The sequence below is a fragment of the Saimiri boliviensis genome, chromosome 6 (genome assembly GCF_048565385.1).
Source record: "Saimiri boliviensis isolate mSaiBol1 chromosome 6, mSaiBol1.pri, whole genome shotgun sequence".
Classification (NCBI taxonomy): Eukaryota; Metazoa; Chordata; class Mammalia; order Primates; family Cebidae; genus Saimiri; species Saimiri boliviensis.
This window is the reverse complement of record NC_133454.1, coordinates 58,256,505-58,277,672: the sequence shown is the minus strand read 5'-3', so window position 1 is coordinate 58,277,672 and position 21,168 is coordinate 58,256,505. Positions and strand designations below refer to the sequence as shown.

The 21,168-nt window shown below is 46.8% G+C and overlaps 1 protein-coding gene and 1 non-coding gene across 3 annotated transcripts in view; one reads left to right on the top strand and one right to left on the bottom strand.

Moving 5' to 3' along the window:
- UBASH3B (ubiquitin associated and SH3 domain containing B) overlaps positions 1-21,168 on the bottom strand; it is a 170,157-nt gene that overhangs the window by 93,260 nt on the left and 55,729 nt on the right. The window lies entirely within an intron of this gene.
- LOC120364838 (small nucleolar RNA U13) lies at positions 3,673-3,776 on the top strand. Its single transcript, XR_005579976.1, has one exon. It is a non-coding gene; the product is annotated as a small nucleolar RNA U13 (small nucleolar RNA).

Genomic DNA, 21,168 nt, shown 5'->3' with positions numbered 1-21,168 from the left:
GCCAGGCACGGTGGCTCACGCCTGTAATCCAAGCACTTTGGAGGCCAAGGCAGGCAGATCACCTGAGGTCGGGAGTTCAAGACCAGCATGACCAACATGGCGAAACCCCGTCTTTATTAAAAAAAAAAAAAAAAAAAAATCTATTTATTTTCCCTAGAGTATTTAAAAATAACCTAGACATTAGCATGCATCTCAAACTGATAAGGATTGTTTTATCTTAAACATAATCACTTGCCTTTATCATATCTAATATTTATAATCATTCTTTAGTATCATCGAATATCAAATCCACATTCATTTTCCCCTGGTGGTCTCAAAAATGTCTTTTTTCCAATCAGTTTGTTTGAATCAGGGTCAATCAACTCCTGACTTCAGCAGGATGGAAAGCCCCAGTGTGTGGCTCAGGCGCCAGGGACTCTCACATGCCTTCCCTTCAACGAGAACCACGTGGCATCTCAGCTGAACAGGGCCACAAGACCAGAAGTGATGAGCCTTCATCTTCAGGGCTTTCTGGCCTCTGGAGAATGAAGTCTCGGTGAGAACCGCAGGCAGCCGAGCCCCTGTGGCGTTGGAGTACTGACTCTGCAGTCCCAGTCCTAGAGCCACCATCCAGAGCTTCCCCGTCCTCCCAGGATTTAGGTCACTGAGCCACAGTAGATCTGCAATGAAAGTGGGTTCCTGCTCTCTCTGGTACTGCCTCTACTTTTCACGATTTGATCTTTCTAGTTAAAGGCCAAAGACAAGCTGCATGGGGCGACAGAAAGAGCCAAAAGCAGGGACAGCAGGCTGAGCACTCTCTCCATCCCTGTCTGACCGTGTGGCCTTGAGCAAGTCTCTGACCAATCAGTTTCTTGACATCCAAAGTGAGAGGGAGGGACTTAACAATCCCTAAGACCCTCTAGCTCTGACATTTTATGACTCTAAGCTCACAAGCCACCAAATGACTTTGTTTCTGCCACTGTGCTAGATGTTGGAAGCACACAGAGGTCTCTCTTCCTAGATGATAAATTGTTTATGGGAGGGGCTGTATCAGATTTGTCATCACCAGGTTCTAGCATGGCACAAAGCCCATTCTAGACACTCAGTAAATGTTGCTGAATGGGGTACCTAATCTAACAACCAAATCTTGAACATCTACAATAAGCCAGACACCACGCTAGGCTGGGGAATCACAAAGATCTCCCTGGATCTGTGTGTCAGTGTACTTTAAAAAAGAAATAAAGAATTAAAAAAAGAAAAAAAAAATATCTCCCTGGAGAGTCTAACACTGAAATAGGGAGAATAAAAGTTGGATCATTATAAGAGAGGCCAGGTGTGGTGGCTCATGCCTGTAATCCAAACACGTTGGAGGCCAAGGCGGGCGGATCACCTTAGGTCGGGAGTTCAAGACCAGCCTGACCAACATGGTGAAACCCTGTCTTTAAAAAAAAAAAAAAAAAAAAAAAAAAAGATAATTATAAGAGAAGTAGCTATGGGTCTTAACAGCTCAGACCTAAGGTAAAGGAACTGGACTGGGGGCCCCCAACTATGGGTTTCCTGCTCCTCAAGCTTTACCCTGTCAGCTATGCTTCATTCCCAATCCCCCGACCTGCTTCAACAGCAACACCATAAAGAGTGGTCCTAGGACAAAGAAAAGTCAGAAGGATGTCTGTGCCAATTCGCAAAAAGGAGTATCCCCCAACTGGTATCCAGAGTCCTTTCCAGGGTCAGCCTAGTGAAGCCCACAGAAACGATGCAGACAGCTAAATGTTCCCCGTGTAAACTCAATGACTCTGCATCCTCCTGAAATCCACCTAGGACACCCATGCAGACGCGCAGAGAACAACTGCAAAGTTTCACCTCAAGATGGGCTAAGGCCGGGTGTGGAGCTCACGCCTGTAATCCCAGCACCCTGAGAAGCTGAGGCAGGAAGACTGCTTGAGCCCAGCAGTTTGAGACCAGCCTGGGCAACACAGGAGACCTCATCTCTAAAAATGATAATAATAATAATAATAAGATGGGCTAAAACTACGGAGCAGGAGAGGGTCCCCAGTGAGGTGGATTTCCTCTAGGTAAAGGCTAGGAGCCTTCAGAATATGGACTGGGCCGCTGCTGCTATCCAGCCCAGCTGTGCTGGGAGGGCAAAATGACCGTTCAAAGTCTCTTTGGGTGGGAACAAGGATTTCTTGAATTCACAAAGCTGGCAAGTTTTGAATCATGGCCCAGAACTGAGTTCCTCATTGCCAAGTCCCCATCTGAGAGAAAACAGCCTCATGCTCTACCTAAGAAACCAGATAAACACACTACCTCAAGAAAAGACTTCCAGGAAGCGTCCCAGCAAAACAAAACCAAATCCCGTTCAAAACAGTAACCAGGTTCGGTGGTGTCGAGGCAACAGCCTCCTGTCCCTGTCTCCTGGTGCGCATCTCGGGACTTGCTGGGCCTGGTGGTCCACTCCCTATGCGGGGACAGGCGGGCCCTGAAGGAGATGTCATTAAAGTGTAATTTTAGAAGTAAAGGCATCTTAGGGATCTTCTAGTCTAGCCCCTCCCTCAATTCATAGACAACTTCCTTCCTCCGAGGCTCTCCAGCGACCCTTAGAGAAGGCAGGAAATTCACCACAATAAGCAAAGACATGATGTCTTTATGGCCAGGATTTTGCAATTCTAGCTAATTACAGCCAACACTGGCTCACTGCTGAGCTGTGATTTGGAGTCTTAAAGCTTCTGTGTGGCTCAGCACATGTGGTGGGGGAAAAAAAAAAAAATGAAAGAACTTTGCAACAGATACCGGGGGAGCACTTGCTGGCACATGTGTGCAGCAGGAGTCCCCAGCAGGATGCGGCTTAAAATCAGACACACATGGCCCCGCCAGAGCCTGCGGCTGCCAATTAAGTCTCAGAAGCTTTGAGAGGAAGAGCTGGAGGGGAGGAAAAATACCCAAAAACTTGTTAACAATTAGCAATCTGAGTGCTTTTTAAAAAATAAGTCCCTAAGACCCGTAAACAAGAGGGAAGTATTTTGCTGAGAAATCATCAAAACAACACTACTCTGAGCATCCCTTCTGCCCCAAAGCTCAAAACGATTGATGAATGTGAAATTACTTATTACTTTCCCATATGGGAGTCAGGGCAGACAGTATTGCCCCTAATTTACAGAGCAGGGAGACAAAGTCATAGCAAAGCTTTTGCTTTCCTTTATTTCACTCTGGAAGGAATAACTGGACTAGCTAGAAATCCCCTAACGAGTATGACTTTTTATTTCTCAAAGACCTTGTTGATAAATCCTGCAAGTGAAAGGGAAAACAGGAAGAATCTATAATCTGATTTGCTCATAGTTGCATAAAGAAATGCTGGGGGTGGGCAGTGGCCCACACCTGTAATCCCAGCACTTTGGGAGGCTAAGGTGGGTGGATCACTTGAAGTCAGGAATTCAAGACCAGCCTGGTCAACATGGTGAAACCCCATTTCTACTAAAAATACAAAAAATAGCTGGGCGTGGTGGTGCACGCCTATAATCCTAGCTATTTGGGAGGCTGAGGCATGAGAATCGCTTGAACCTGGGAGGCAGAGATTGCAGTGAGCTGAAATCGCACCACTGCACTCCAGCCTGGGCCACAGAGAGAGACTCAGTCTCAAAAAAAAAAAAAAAAAGAAAGAAAAAAGAAAGAAGAAAAAAGAAATTCCGGAAGGTGATCCTTTTATAGTTCATAAGCGTAATGACTGGGTGTTCATCTGCGTGTTTGAGATGTGCCACCCTCAAACCTTGTTTCAATGTTGGCATATTACCCATCTGACATGAAAAGAAAAAAAGGAAATGCTGGAATGATACCCAAGAAACTAATTAAGAATGATTTCCGGTCGGGCGCGGTGGCTCACGTCTGTAATCCCAGCCCTTTGGGAGGCCAAGGCGGGTGGATCACGAGGTCAAGAGATCGAGACCATCCTGGTCAACACGGTGAAACCCCGTCTCTACTAAAAATACAAAAAATTAGCTGGGCATGGTGGCGCGTGCCTATAATCCCAGCTACTCAGGCGGCTGAGGCAGGAGAATTGCCTGAACCCAGGAGGTGGAGGTTGTGTTGAGCCGAGATCGCGCCATTGCACTCCAGCCTCGGTAACAAGCGCGAAACTCCGTCTCAAAAAAAAAGAATGGTTTCTTGCGGCAGGGATGGGGACAACAGGAGGGATGAGCACAGACGGAAGAGCAAACCTGTGTGTAACCCTTCCTATCATTTTGTTCTTCGAACCACGAGCATGTTACCTGTTAAATAATAAAATGAAGTGCAAATATATTCTACAGGAAAATTAAACAAGCAATGGAGACTCACTTTTCCTCCTGAATAGGCTGTGTTTGCAGAGAATCCAGTACACACACTCCTCTAGCATTGTCTAAAGATGAGCTATGGAGAGGGAGTCTGATAGGACTACTACTGCACCTACAGACCAAAGGGAGACCAGACACTCAAAGGGCTCTTCTCAGGGGAACCCTGAATGCCGTGGGCAGAATCAGCACCACATTTTCCAAACCCTTGCCTCTCTGACCACAGCTGATGCTGCGCCCTCTGTGAAATGGTAAGATACCTTGCACTCACATTTCAAGGGTAAGGGACAAGTCAGCGAGTTTGTTTCTTTTTCTTTCTTTCTTTCTTTCTTTTTTTTGGTTTGTTTATGGTGCTATGCTCATCAGAGCAACCAGAGTAATTTATTAAAATACAAATTTGAGGCCGGGTGCAGTGGTGCACACCTGTAATCCTGGTACTTTGGGAGGCCAAGGCGGGTGGATCACCTGAGGTCAGGAGTTCAAGATCAGGCTGGCCAACATAATGAAACCCTGTCTCTACTAAAAATACAAAAAAATAGCAGGGTGTGGTGGCAGGTGCCTGTAATCCCAGCTACTAGGGAGGCTGAAGCAGGAGAATTGCTTGAACCCAGGAGGCGGAGACTGCAACGAGCTGAGATGGCGCCACTGCACTCCACCCTGTGTGACAGAGTAAGACTCTGTCTCAAAAAATAAATAAATAAATGAAATAAATACAAATTTGAGCCCGTTCTTCAAACACTCCCAGTGAGTCCCAAGTGCCTTTCCCTCAGGCAAAGTCCACATCCCTTGGCATGGTGCTTATGATTCTTAGGATCTTAGGATGGCGCTTACTAGACTCTCCACTTCACCTCCCACTTCCTTTTCATGAAGCACATTCTGCACTTTCTGTCATTTCCTGCACATGCTGGAGTTGTCATGCCTCTGTGGCCCTGTGTGTGCTGTTGCCTCTCTCTGGAATGCATTTCCCTTTCCCCCATCTGGTGAATTGTTAATGACACTTTAAGATCAAATGCTACTACCTCCTCTAAGAAGCCAGCTCCGGCCTGGCCCAGCCCATCCATGGCACACAGCTGGCCTCTCCTCTCTGTCCCCACAGCCCCTCTGAGTGTTCCTCTATTACAGCATTTCCCATGTCACACAGCAACTTTACACAGAAATGGTCTGTTTCCAAGCCCGTCTCCAAGTAAACTGTCACCTCCCGCAAGGTGGGCCCCTAGTGGTTGCCTCTATGGCACAGTGGTGGGCCCAGAACATGATGTTTGTCAGACAGCAGTGAAGCTAGCACTTACGCCGCTCTTTCTAGGTACCTGCCCCACTTCTAAGCACTCCACACATAATAATTCAACTGCTTCTCCCCAAAACCTGAAGAAGTATGTTCTAGTGTCATCATGATCTTAAAGGTGAGTACACCGAGGCACAGCGACACCAATTACAAAGTAAGTGGCAACGCCAGATCTGGAATCTGGGAAGTCTGCCTCCAGAGCTCAGGCTCTTAACTACTATGTAGTCATACCTACCAATAGACGAATGAATGAAATAACCAGAAACCAAACTCCCATTCCTAAGACAAAGGTCCTCCAGGTTCCAATTTCTAAACTCCGAAGAAGAGCTGCCACACTGGGAATCTGGGCTGAGGGGACCACCCAACAAAGTCCATGTAAACATTCCAACGCCGCGAGCTCCCAGTGACACAGAACCAGCTAGGACAGAAGAGCCCTGCTCTCAAGTTCCTTCTACACGCTGACATCCTCTCACCCAGAAGCACCAGAAAATCCACTCAAAGTTTCCCATAGTAACCCCCAGGGCCACCCCGCCATCTTCCTATTACAATGGAACTTGAGACTTTTGAGATTTCTTTCTTTTTTTTTTTTTTTGGTACCCTGGGTGGGACTCGAACCCACAATCCCTGGCTTAGGATTTTTGAGGTTTCTTCATGATGATCTAGCTCCAAAACACAACGCACATGGAAAGAGGAAAGGTTTACCACTAACTCCCTAAGCCAGCGACTGGTGGTTTCTTCCCTGTGCTCTTTGGAACTCTTTCTTGGAACTGGGCTGAAACATCCCTTGAATGTCCCTGCCTGCCACTGATACCTGATGGGCCCAGATGACTGACAAGAATGGATACTCTGAGACCCTGCCTGGGGCCTGCCTTTCCACTACCTTCTCCACATCTGCTTAGAGCTGCTCCCAGGGAAGAACAGATGAATGTGGCCTTTCACTGGTGAGCAAAGCAGAGTAGGAGAAGAAACCACCACCCCCGGGGCAACGGATAGATGGGAGCATGCATCTCCAAGGGAGATCACAGTGGAAATGAAGTCAGGTTTGGAGACAAAGGCTTTAGCTAGAGACTTGGCTCTACCTTTCACTCACTTAGAGAGTTAGAATAGGTTCTTTACCATATCTGAGTCACATCTGCAAAGGCTTCCTCATGTGTTGTGACGAAGAAATGAAATATTGTATACAAAAGGGCTTTGTAATCTAAACAGTGGTTTCCAAGCCTGGTTAATTGTCAGAATTGACAAAGGAAATTTTTGTTGTTGTTGTTGAAATTAGATTTCTGATCCTCAAGCCTACTGAATTAATATCTCCAGGAGGAGCCCAGGAATCTGTATTTTCAGAAACTTTGTAGGAGCTTCTCATAACCACATTTCTAAAGCTCTGTGCAAGGTTGGCAGTATTATAGCCCTGTGGTGAAAGAAATACCAGGTCTCAATATTATGCTTAAAGGGTAACTTCTAGAGCTGTCAGACTTGTGAGTGAAGAATTGCTAAGGAATGTGACCACACTATGGATATTCAGGAAAGAAGCTCGATTCTCTACCAAATTGGAGCTTAGAGACCAAGTAACTCAGGAAGGGCAGTTCTCCTTAGATATCTAGATGATTCCGTCTACCACTGAGCATTCTCTTAGACAAAGCACAGTCTCAAAATATCCGGAGACACACAGACATTTCCTATCTCTCTCAGTAGCTGGCAGAAGCAGAACCAGAAACTAGATGTTGCAAGTTAGAAATGGACCCCTGCAACAAAAGACAAGCATCAAGTGTTTGAGGCCTTGATGCTCCAGGAGCCCTTGTACTTGGGCTTCTGGAGAACAGGGGAGAACCAGGCCACCTATCAGTAATTAAGAGAGGCAAAATGTTTAAGTGAAAGTCTTGCAAGACCAGGAAGCAAGAGAGCATGAGGGTGGAGCTCTAGGTCCCCATGGGCCATCCACCAAGAGCCGCTTTCAGTGGGTCACTACCCTCCCTGTGCCTCTGTCTTCATCTGTAAAATGTGAAACAAGTCTCCTGCAGGAAGCTTTGTGAGCTTCAAACAAAATAACAGATGTGAAAGGTTGCAGGGCCCTGGGAGAGGGCAAATACAATACGATGTCTTTATTCTTCAAAAGTATGATGACTAACACATTATACTACAGATAGGAACATTCTCCAAAGAATTTAAAAGTCCATACAACTGGTTCATCCAATAAACAGTATCTTTTGTGAATGTCATTCTTTGAATCCTCAAGAAAAAGAAGCCTCCCTCTCCTAAGAGGCATCCCCAAAGAACGGAGTAACAGGTTTCTAAATTTCACCCAATGGCAGTGAAATGCATTAACAGATTTGCCAATGCACTACTAAGCCTAAGAGGTTATGTTAGGAGACTTGGGAAAGAAGGGTTAAAAGTGAGCAACCTCACTAGAGTAAAAAGGAAGGATCCTGGAAGGCTTTTGGAAACCACTAAGTAACAAATGTAGCTCCCACCTCCCACCCACGCATCACTGGAAATAACTTTAAATAATGCATCCCAGAGTCTGCAGAACAGGCAGTCTGGATTAAGGACTTTTAAAGGGATGGTGTTTGAACAAGGATTCTTTCAGGGAAACAAACCATCCTGAGAATTACTGAACTCTCAGGCAAGCTCATTCTGACAAATATCCTTAAGCAAGCTTTGAGCTAGAGCCGAAATCCTGGTATGGTAAATATCATCATATGGGAAAGCAATTTATAGCAAAAAAGATTTAGTGGTCCTCCCAGCCACCACATTCCCACTCCCACCCTCTGTAGTGTTGTGGAAGATTTACTTACTCTAAGTGAACAGAATTCCATAAAGAGCTTGGCTGGTCATTCAGAAACTGTTGTAGAAAGTAACCTAGAGTCATTCATTCTTCTAACAAATATAAAGTGAACATCTACCATCTGTCAGACATTTTTCTTTCTTTTTTTTTTTTTTTTTTTTTTTTTTGTATTTATAGTAGAGACAGGGTTTTTTACCACATTGGTCAGGCTGGTCTCAAACTTCTGACCTTGTGATCCACCCGCCTTGGCCTCCCAAAGTGCTGGGATTACAGGCATGAGACACCGTGCCTGGCCATGTCCGACATTTTTCTAGCCTCAGATACAGTAGAGAAAAAAATATACAAAGATTTTTGATCTCATGCAGTTTATAATCTAAGGGAGGGAACAGACAATAAATAAACACATGTGCCTTATAAGTGTTTTGGAAAAAAACAGGCAGGGAAGGGTGGGAAGGGATTCCTATTTTTGCATGGAAAGATCAGATAAAGGTAACGAATGAGTCAGGGAGGGAGAGCCCTGTGGATAGCTGTGTGAAGAGTCTTCCTGGCAGAGCAAGCACAAAGGCCCGAGGCAGTGGCGTGTGTAGGGTATTCAAGGAACAGAGAATAGACCATGTGGCTTCAATTGAACGGGCAAGGATGAGGGTGCTAGGAAACAGATTCAGAGAGGTAGCAAGGGAACACCCTAGAGACATGAAGGCTTTAGATTTTACTTTGTCATATACAGGACGTTGGGTCCTTCTGAGCAGTGGAGTGATTCAATCTGCCTTACACTTGGAAAGGATCTCCAGCTATTCTGATGAGAAGAGACTATAGAAAAGCAAAAGCCAAGACAGCGAGACCAGGTATTTTGTCAGACAACTGCAATAATGCAAGCAAGAGAGAGTGCCAGGGATTTGGACCTGGGGAAGCAGCGAACGGACTGGATGAGGGAAAAAGTGAGGCGCTGAGGATGATTCCAAGGGGTTAGAATGAACATCTGGAAGAAAGAGTTATCCTGATTGGAGATGACAAGACTGTGGGAGGACCCATTCCATAGGAGATGCTGAGTATGGAGTTTGGGAAATGGGCGAGAGGACTGGGCGGGGGATGTAAACGCAGGCGTTGTCAGCATATGGATAGTGCATAAAGCCAGGAGTTTGGAGGAGGCTACCATGGAGGTGAGTTTGGACAAAGAAGAGAAGGGGCCCGTGGTTTTCAGCCGAGGGTTCTCCAACATTTATAGGTGAGGAGATGAGGAAGCCAGCAAAAGAGTCAGAGCAGAAGCAGGCACTGGCGTAGGAGGACCAAGAGAGAAGAGGCTGGAAGCCAAGGGTCTTCAAGGCAGCATCGAGAGAGGACTGATCGCCTGCATCAACACTGTTGATGGAGGATAGAGTTGCTCACAGTATATGGCAATACTGTAGCCATTAGTGACCTGGATGGCAGCAGCTTTGGTGGGCAGTGTGACAAAAGCCTGATTGAAATAAGTTTAAGAGAAAAGAGGAGGATAGGAAGAGGAAACAGCCACTATAGACAACTTGAGACATGTTATTGTTAAAGAATCTTCTTTCAAAACATGTTAGGTTTTGCAAGAAGAGAAACAGATGAAATGATCTTTCAAACCACTAAGGCTGATTATTACTACCTTTGCTGGGAGGCTCCTTGACCTATGTGATGGGATACACAGAGGCCTGGTTCTGATGAACTCATGATGCAAACCACAGGTTTTTCCCTCTCAGAGACTTATTTTAAGGAGGATGAAAGGGAAAGACAAGGAGAGAGTAATAAAGAAGGGGACAAGAAAAATTGTAAGAAAGACTTTTAAAGGGTTTCAAGCCATGTAAAGTTTCCTAAACCATTTCTTTTCCATTGCAGACATCACGGCTGGGCCCGGTGGCTCACGCTTGTAATCCCAGCACTTTGGAGGCTGAGACAGATGGATCAGGAGTTCAAGATCAGCCTGACCAACATGGTGATACCCTGTCTCTACTAAAAATGCAAAAATTAGCTGGACGTGGTGTTGTACGCCCACTTGAGAGGCTAAAACATACTAAAACATTAGCACACCATGTCATGCACTGTCTTAGTGACTTGCAAGCTACTTGGGAGGCTGAGGCAGGAGAATCGCTTGAACCCAGGAAGCGAAGGTTGCAGTGAGCTGAGATCGTGTCACTGCACTCCAGTCTGGGTGACAGAGTGAGACTTTGTCTCAAAAAAAGAAAGAAAGAAAAGAAACTTGGGTGAGAAATCCACGTACAGTTGAATTCATTCTCACCAGGCAAGGGCTGGCCTAATGTCATGGGGGTTTGGGGACAGTAGGGGAAGGGAACAGGAAGTCATTTGCTGGTGGTTGACCAGGCCCCTGTGACTTCTGAGAGTTGCAGAACTGCCACCAACAGTTAACGGCAGTTCCTGGAGAACAAGAGAAACTTGGGGTCAGCCTGAAGGCACCTGTGGTGATATCACGGGGTAGAGCGGTGGAAAATATACACTCTCTAAGGGACTGTTTCCTCCCTTTGCTGAACACGGGGTACCAGAGAGACTAATTATAGCCACTGAGGGCAATTGACATTTACAAGTATCTGTGCTGCGTGCAGTGCTTCTCCCTCTATTGATCTATGGCCACAGCCACACCTAATGTATGCGGAGGAGGCCACACGATCCAGGCAGCCTGGGTGTGGCAAGGACATCCTCCTCCCTACCCCTTCTTACTGCCAGGAAATCTCTCACACTACTGCAGGTCTGCTATATTCTGACGTGATTATCTCCTGGGACTGCAGGGTAGGATCACTTCCCTAGAGGCAGAGAGGGAACCTGGCCCTTCCGCTATCAGTCAGTCCAGCAAGTGGCAGTTCTGAGGACAGGCAGTGAGCATTTGGAAGGAAGACCCTAGGTAGGAGCAGAAGAGAGAATCTTCATGTCTCTGGGCCTTGCTTTCTTATGCTAGTACTCCTGGGAATCTGGCAAAACTCGAAGACTTTTCTGGGAACTGGAGGAGAGAGGTCTCTGTCGCATAGTGGTAGCTTTGAGGGAACCCTCTGAGAATGGGCTGGTCCTAAGCGTAGTCCTGATCCTGAGCTGCTAGTAAAGTCTTGTTCAGTTTCTTACACCTCGGCCTCAGATGTGCTATGGGAAATTAAGGCATCAATCTGCGTGAATTCTTGGACGAGACGGGAGAAGGGGAGATGAGGCTATAATCACCATGATTCCATCTACGATCTCCAAATTATGAGGCTAGTGGAGCCGTGGCCAACAGCTTCCACCAGGAGGAAAGGCAAGGCTCTGTCTCTCTCTTCCTTCCAGCAAACCTTTCTGGGGCTCCCCTCTTTAGCCTGGTGTGATGTTGAAGATTCAGAAAACTAAACTGGACTCCTTAGACAGGAATTGTACAGAACTGGGTCTGTGGTTGCATTACCTGCCCTCAGGTGGACAGAGGACAGGTCTGTAACCCAAACCTCCTTACAGAGCAGTGCAGACTGAAAGCTCTGAGCAAGGCCTCCCACGGGCAAACTTGCCTCCGAAGGTGAAAGGACATCCCGATGTCCCAAGCCTCCAGGTCGACAGCGACTCCCCACGCAAGAGGTCATGCAAGGAATGCTACAGTGGCAGAGATGAAAAGCAGCTCGTGGCACATGTGTGTGTTTTGTGGAGGGAGGGATAAGGTAGAATACTCTTTCTACTCTAATCTGACAAAATTCCTCCATGTGATTTGGGCAATAGTAATGAAAAATAACCCAGCCTGCACAAGATGGTGAAACACCGTCTCTACTAAAAATACAAAACATTAGCTGGGCATTATGCTACATGCCTGTAGTCCCAGCAACCTGGGAGGCTGAGGCAGAAGGACCACCTGAGCTCAGGAGGTTGGGGCTGCAGTGAGCCATGACTGAGCCACTGCACTCCAGCCTGGGAAACAGCGAGACCCTGTCTCAGAGCTCTGCTCTGCGGCCGACATCCCCCTTCCTCTCTGGGCTCTCACCAGCCCCAGCTTGCTGCTACTACCATGCAGTTTTTCTGCCCCCCCCCCCAGAGGGACACTGCATCATGATCAGGAAATTCTGTCTCCGCATCCTCTCTCCACAGCCCCCACTGCCTCTAATCTAATACTGAAAAGAGAGGGCCGAAACAAGGACAAGAAGGAAAGAAGGCATTTGAATCTCCTCTGTTTCTGGAGCATTTTCAAAAGAGAGGAAAATGTAATTTTGATACAATTCAAGGGGTTGAACACCGTGACCCTCTAGTCCTTGGGGGAGGGATGCTGCCTGTGTCAGCAAATAGTCACAAAGCCGCAGGGGCCATGGTGGCGGCTGGAGGACTCTCTCTTTGTGGTTTACGGAACCTGGCAATGGCTGGGAAGCCATATGTTGTGTTCTGAGACTCAGGCATAAACTTCTGCTGGATGTTTGGATTTTGGTTTTTTAATTATCCCGTTTTGAGGGAGAAAAAGGGGTGTGTGTCTGTGTGTGCTTTGAAGGAAGTAGGGGAACAGATGGGTGGAGAGAAGAGACAGAGGAGGAGAGAGGCCATCATTACTGCGGACTTACAGATCCGTGTTCCTCCATCAGTTTCCGCTGTCTCTCTCATGGTAGATTGGGTAAATGGCCCTCAAAGACGATAGCGATGCCGAAGCTACAGCAGCCACGGAGGTTCTATCGATTCAGAGGCTTTCTGGATGGTCCCTGCTACAGCATGTACATTACCGCATTCTTAACAGGCACTGACGGCAGCGCTATGACTGTTCTGAAGGAGGCAACTTCCCCTAGATGGCAGCGATGCAAGGTCCGTCCAGACCATGAGGTCCCACCTCAACCGCCAATCAATAATAAGATATGACATTTCTTAAGTGTTATTTAATGCCAAGCACCGTGTAAGCATTTAACATCTATTTCATTTAGTCTTCAGAACAACTCTATGATGTAGGTACTATCATTGTACTCACTTTACAGATGAGCAAAGGAGACAGTAAATATTTTGTACAAGGTTATGCAGATAACGAGTGGGTCCCGGGCTCAGAAACAGGCTTTCCAGGCACCTCTGTTCTTCCTCACCATCCTACCCTGCCTTCCCATGATCAGCTGATATTGTTTCACTCTGTGCAAAGATGGAAGGAGGGAGCACATTTGTTAAATGTTCAGGCTTAATGCTCCCCATCATTAGTATCTTGTTTTATGGATGAGGAAACTGAGGGTCACAAGTTGTGAAGCAATCTGTCCAAAGTCACATGACTGATAAGCAGCACAACCAGGAGTCAGAGCCAGGACTGGGTTCAACCCTTCACTCTTCCCATTTTACCCCACTCTCTCTGGGCCAAATTCCTGGAAAAAGAAATCCACCTCTCACTTGCTTCAGATTTTAAAGTAAAGGCAGAAGAGGAAGTTCAGAAGGTTTTCTTCTTCAGTGTCCCCCAAATATAAGATTTTGGAAAAGGCTTGACCCCAAAGGCCAATAGGTAGCAATTTCAGGAAGGCAGATTTAGAGAGAATTGGATGACCCTGTAAGGTGGTGAGCTCCCCAAGAATGGAGGAGTTCAAGCACAGTCTTGATGACTGTGGCGACACTGTAGATGGCAACTGCTGTTTTGGCTGTCCAGTATCTAAGCACTCTTCTTATTTAGGGGGATCCCAATATGAGCGAAGGGGGAGCCCCACTAAACAAGCTGATGGGGCAGATGCTCTCTCTTTCAGCTTCCTGACAGATAATGCCCAGGCATACATCTTAAATGAAGCCAATCAACTTCTACCATTAAAGACTTAGGAACCTGGCCCGGTGCGTTGGCTCACACCTGTAATCCCAACACTTTGGGAGGCCGAGGTGGGTGGATCACTTGAAGTCAGGAGTTTGAGACCAGCTTGGCCAACATGGTGAAACCTATCTCTACCAAAAATACAAAAATTAGCAGGGCATGGTAGAGTGCCTATAGTCCCAGCTACTTGGAGCCTGAGGCAGAAGAATCACTTAAACCTGGGAGGCAGAGGTTACAGTGAGCCGAGATCGTGCCATTGCACTACAGCCTGGGTGACAGAGAGAGACTCTGCCTCAAAAAAATAAAAGACTTTGGAACCTACAGTGACCAAGAGTGTAGGGGTCATGGCAAGTGTCAGCAGTGTCCTTGGCTCCTGCCTGTTTTCAGAGTCTGATTATCCAGGCTCCTGACCAGTTTGGTGAGCTACCTAAAATCATTTCCTGCTTAAGTTAGCCAGAGGTGGTTTCTAACCTGGATAGAAACATCTGATAGAATGCTGGACTGGATTAGGTCACAAAGTTGGCTGCATATCTGAATTACTGGTGGAGTTTAGTAAAAATGCAGATTCCCGTGTTCCCCAAGACCTACTGGATCAGAATGTTTAGGGCTGACCCTGAACATCCCTGTTGTTTTTTTTTTTTTGAGACGGAGTTTCACTCTTGTTACCCAGGCCGGAGTGCAACAGCACGATCTTGCCTCACCGCAACCTCTGCCTCCTGGATTCAGGCAATTCTCCTGCCTCAGCCTCCTCAGTAGCTGGGATTACAGGCACGTCCCACCATGTCCAGCTAATTTTTTGTATTTTTAGTAGAGACGGGGTTTCACCATGTTGACCAGGATGGTCTCAATCCCTTGACCTCGTGATCCACCCACCTCAGCCTCCCAAAGTGCTGGGATTACAGGCTTGAGCCACTGCGCCCAGCCTAACATCCCTATTTTTTAAAGCTCCTCAGATTACTGTGACATGTGGCCAGATTTGGGAGTGGCTGAGATAAATAAACTACAAGGCCTCCAAAATAAAATACTATGATTTTAAAAAAACAAACAAAACAAAAAACCCAGAAAACTCTTACCAAGAATTTGCCCATGGCTCTCAGAAAAATGCAAGATCCCTACAGTTTCTTTATATTTGCTAACATAAAGCTTATTGTTTTGGACAAGTCACATACACTCTTAAGAGGCTAAAGCTATGACATATCTTCCATTTCCATAGGATATTCCTTCCCAAGGCCTTTTGCATCTACGGATTTTTTTTTTTTTTTTTTTTTTTTTTTTTGAGACGGAGTCTCACTCTGTCACCCAGGCTGAAGTGCAGTGGTGCAATCTCCGCTCATTGCAACCTCCACTTCCTGGGTTCAAGCAATTCTCCTGCCTCAGCCTCCTGAGTAGCTGGGACTACAGGTGCACACCAGCACACCCAGCTAATTTTTTGTATTTTTAGCAGAGACGAGGTTTCGCCATGTTGGCCAGGATGGTCTCAATCCCCTGACCTTGTGATACACCTGCCTTGGCCTCCCAAAGGGCTGGGATTACAGGGGTGAGCCACCGCACCTAGCATACAGATCTATCATCACAGCTGATATAACTTCCTACCTTCCTCAGGTGGGTGAGATCCGTGTTTTCATGTGCATTCGTCTGATGCCACATAGTCAGCTGATCACATGGCTTTTTACTTTTCCAAACCAAGGCCTCTGTGTGTCACGTAGCTGTTCTTGGGATCTACAGTGCACCTCCTGTGTGCCCTAAAGAGAGTTTCATCCCATATAAGCCTCGATTTCCCTGTGTGAAAATGAGGAACACTAATACCAAGCTACTTTGTCTAGTCTCGAGCATAAGAAAGACAAACACAGGCTGAGATTGGCACATCAGTCTCCAAGTTGTGGTCACAAAGGCTCAGAAAGGAGGCCTTTCAGAGAAGAAAGATGAGGCCAGGTGTGGTGGCTCACATAATCCTAGCACTTTGGGAGGCTCAGGCGGGCAGAGCACCTGAGGTCAGGAATTTGAGACCACCCTAGCCAACATGGTGAAACCCCATCTCCACTAAAAGTACAAAAATTAGCCATGCATGATGGCACATGCCTGTAATCCCAGCTACTCAGGAGGCTGAGAAAGAAGAATTGCTTGAACTCAGGAGGAGAAGCTTGCAGTGAGCTGAGACTGTGCCACTGCATTCCAACCTGGGTGAAGAGCAAGATCCATCTCAAAAAAACAAAAAACAGGGAAGAAAGATGAACGTTCATTCAGCTTGCTGGGGCTCAGCTCAGAAATGTGTATCCCTGTACCACTATTGCTCATTCATCCAGGAGCAAAATCCCTACTTCTCCTGTAAACTTGACTTCTGTTAAGAAGGTGCACTTGCTAGTGGTATTCAATATGCTTCAGGGTGCTTGCTTTTGTTTTTATAACGCCATGGGTATGATGGTACCTGTGAAACCCATGGAGTTCTCCTCTTGCCTCCCAGCTAGTCAGGGCTGTTGGGTACTTTCTAGGGTAGAAATTCTTTAGCTTCCCTTTGCGGTCCTCCTGGTGCTCAACAAGAATGCAGAATGTAAGGGAAAAAGAGCAAGTAGCAATGGAACCCTGGCCTGTGCCCAACTATTACTCAGGGCCAAGGTGGAAGGAAGGAGGAGAGCCCCTGGGTCCACTGGGGCTGCTGAGAAAAGCCCCTCTCGTGTGACGTGCCTCCTCCGCAAGGAAGCCTCCACCTCCACCCCGAGCGTGTATCCACCCCAGCAGCTCCTCGGGAAAGTTAGCAGACCTCCCACCTCCTCATCCTGGGGCTTCATGTCAGCTACCACCCTCCAGAGGACTTTGAGGACAATTTGGCCATCTGGTTTCTGTACAATCTGCATCCGTACAGTGCTCATAAACTTATCTTACAGCTCGTTCTAAATGTACACAGCTGAATTCTACTGCTGACTTTGGCACTTGTTCCTGGTATCTGAGAAGAACAGATTCAATTAAAAAGGAAATAACAGATGCTGCAAATCACTCCCTCATTTTCAGAGAAGTTCCCCCACCCCCAATGCCCTGAATTACTTGATGATGAACAGCAATGCAGTAAAAAAAAAAAAAAAAAAAAAAAAAAAAAAAAAAAAAAAAAAAACTTGGCTTCAAACCAAGGGGAAGCTGTGGGCTCTCCTTTCTAGGTGGTCTTTATGCCCAGTGCATTCCTCTGTTTGGTATGGGTATTATTGGGTAGAGAACTTGGTTGGAGGTAAAGGGATAGAAAAAATGAACCCTGGGGTTTTTTGCCTTAAGATTCTTTGCTATTACTCACCCGTCCTCACAGTATCTTTGTGAGGGTTGTATGTGGTCAATGGGACATCAAAGGCAGGATTAGTATTCCCATTTCAGAAAGAGAATAATGAAGGCCCAAGGAGAGCAGGTGATTTGCAAACTTCAGCACAGGAAATTGGTTCTATCAGGAAACCTGAATTCTTTTTCCATATACACCCGTGCCAGTTACACAGCAAGAGGTGGTAATGAGGCCAACCGCAGACTGAAGTGCCCGGGGGCATGCTCAAAAGACTTAGAGGCATACGCACTCCTGGCACGTGTCCTCAAAAGGCACCTAAAGGCTGCCAGTGCCCAGCCTTCCTCAGCTCCATTCAGGCCTGCTTATCACCTCCTGCCCTGTGCTCAGCTTCACTCTGCCTGAGTCTTGTGAGCCTCCCTTGGATGTAACAATGTCTCGTTATTGATGACTTGTGATGGGTCCCACTTGGCTGGAGAGTGAGGCAAGGAAAATTGGAAGGAAGGAAATGCATTTTGAATAGGATCTAATTATCTATCCTCTCTTTCCCTAAGCACTAAAATGATTATAAATTCCAAGGTTTGGACAGATGGGGGACCCCCAAAAATATCTGCTACAGAGATTTTGGGAGCCTGGGAGTCCAAGATTGGGAGCTCCCTTGCCAGAGTGTATAAAGAGGAAGGGTGAGGGCTCCCTTCTGGGGAATCAACTGAGGAGATTCTACCTGGACACTGAAGCCCAAAGTCAGGAGAGCACAGACCTCCACGAATCTCGCTTCTAACAGCCCTCAGAGAACAGGGCTCCCACACTTCCTAACCCCATGACTTTGCTGGAAACTTATTTTCTGAAACAAGAGTCAAGACCAATGTTTCGTCTATGGCCTGTCAATGAAAAGATATGATTTGAAAATTATGATTTGTCCTTGAAAATCCACAGTGTGCACCTTGATGTTCCCATGACTTCTCTACCATCTCAGCCCCCGCCCCCACCCCAGGCCAAAGCCTACACCCCTGGGAAGCTCTAGGGCAGTGGTACGCAGCATGGGCCTTCCCACTGCCTACCAACTCCACATGCCCCATCCCCCTCCCCGATTCTCCCCAGCAGGCCCTTCTGGGGGCAGTTTCCACACCCAATACCACTTCTACTTTGGTGCCTTTATTTCCCATTTTTGGCTACATCCGCATTAGCTACCATTCTTTTTTCTCTCTCTCTTTTTTTTTTTTTTTTGAGATGGGGTCTCGCTATGTTGTCCAGGCTGAGTGCAGTGGCTATTCACAGGCACAATCCCACCACTGATCAGCGCGGGAGTTTTGACCTGCTCCATTTCCGACCTGGGCTGTTTCAACCCTCCTTCAGCAACCCGGTGGTCCCCTGCTCCTGGAGGTCACCATATCGATGCCGAACTTAGTGCAGACACCCAATCGGCATAGCGCACTACAGCCCACAACTCGTGGGCTCAAGGGATCCTCCCACCTCAGCCTCCTGAGTATCTGGGACTACAGGCAGGCGCCACCGCGCATGGCTTAGCTACCGTTTAACAAGATCACATGCTTCTGGAGGCAGAGGTTGAGGATACCACAACCAGATAGATGAAGGTTTGACTTCTGGCTCTGCCACTTTTCAGGTGGGGGACATCATGTCTGGTCCTTAATGTTCCTGAGCCTTCTCTTCAAAAAATGGGATTAGATTGGATCTGCCTCACAGAGTGGTTGTGATGATACAGAGATAACATGTACCAAGGACTGCACAATGCCTGACATGTGATAAGCATGCATAGTGGTGGCCCCACCATCTCTCCAGCCACTAGCACACTCTGGGACGTGCTCTTCCTCCTCCTAAATGCCTTTCCTAAATTCCATTTACCTTTGTCTTCTAACTTTGCTTCCATTAGCCCTGTCTTTCTTCTGTTGTGGGAACCTGGAAGCTAGGCCATGTTGTTTATTATGATTATCTTAAATCCATGTCTGAAAATACTTTTTTTTTTTTTTTTTTGAGGTGGAGTCTTGCGCTTTTGCCCAGGCTAGAGTGTAGTGGCACGACCTCGGTTCACTGCAGCCTCCACCTCCTGGGTTCAAGTGATTCTCCTCCCTCAGCCTCCCAAGTAGCTAGGATTACAGGTGCCTGCCACCATGCCTGGCTAATTTTTGTAATTTCAGTAGAGACGGATTTTCACCATGTTGGCCAGGCAGTCTCAAACTCCTGGCCTCAAGTGATCTGCCTGCCTCCGCCTCCCAAAGTGTTGAGATTACAGGCATGAGTTACAGCGCCTGGCCTCAAGAATGCTCTTTTGATCTAAGCAAATGAATGAACTAACAAATGAACGAACCCATAAACCGACAACAGGTTAGAGCTCTAGTTTCTGAGACTGTGTGATAATCTCTTCCAGATCTCTAAGAGAAAAGGCTAGATGGGGACTCAAATTTCTCCCTTGCTTTAGACTAGATAATTCCACCCAGGGTGTCAGGAGTGCTTGATAACTTGAAACATTTCTGCTGATTGTAGGCCTACACCCAGAAAGAGTTAACCAGCAGCTGCTAGGTTTATTTTCATTCTCTTTAATAAGGGAATCAAAGCCGCAGGACACAAACACACTGAATCTCTAATCACTCCGACACCCACACATGTTCCCCATCCCCTTCTTTAGTGAAGTCAAAGCTCGCTTACCACGCAATACATTTGACCGGCTTCTACAGTGGCTCACTTGTTTTTTTTTGTTTTGTTTTTTGTTTTTTGTTTTTTGAAGTGGAGTTTCGCTCTTGTTGCCCTGGCTGGAGTGCAGTGGCACGATCTCGGCTCACTGCAACCTCTGCCTCCCGGGTTCAAGAGATTCTCCTGCCTCAGCCTCCAGAGTAGCTGGGATTATAAGCACGCACCACTATGCCCGGCTAATTTTGTATTTTTAGTAGAGACAGGGTTTCTCCATGTTGGTCAGGCTGGTCTCAAACTCCCGACCTCAGGCTATCTGCCTGCCTTGGCCTCCCAAAGTGCTGGGATTACAGGTGTAAGTCATCACACCCAGCCAACAGTGGCTCATTTTAAAGTGATGAAATCTCAGCTCCCCCAAACCATTACTCCTGAAAGCTCAACATTACCAAATTCTTCCTCTGGAATAGATATTGGTATTGCCTTCCTGTTGCAGCCTTTTTTACAGCATAGATAAGAAGGTGGAGCTGGGGATGGGAAGGTGAAGGCTTCTAAGTCTCTAATGACATAGTTACTTTGTTTCGAGACAGGGTCTCGCCTTGCTCTGTCACCCAGGACCGAGTGCAGTCGTGTGATCATGGCTCACTGCAGTCTTGGCTGACCAGGCTCAAGTGATTCACCCATGTCAGCCTCCCGAGTAGCTGGGACCACAGGCATGTGCCACCATACGCATCTAATTTTTTTATTTTTTGTAGAGACAGAGTTTCAGCATGTTGCCCAGGCTGGTTTCAAACTCCTGGTTTGAAACTGGGCTCAAGCCATCTGCCAGCCTCGGTCTCCCAAAGTGCTAAGGTTACAGGCATGCAGTATCGTACCTGGCCCTGAATGAGTTTATCACGTTTAACATTAACTGAGTTCTGCATTAAGGAGAAGTGGTGGGAAATGAACATGTACTGAACACTGGCTAGATATATCGCATACATGTTCTCATTTCTCAATAACTATGACAGAAAGATTAGTATACATTTTCAGCTGGTGAGAAAAATTGAAATCTAAAATGGGAACTCGCCCCATATTACATAGCTCCTCAAAGAGCCAAGACTCAGGCCAACATCAAACATAGAGATGCCTGACTCCAAAACTTACGTGAATCTTTGGGGGATACAAGTGAATGATGTTGTC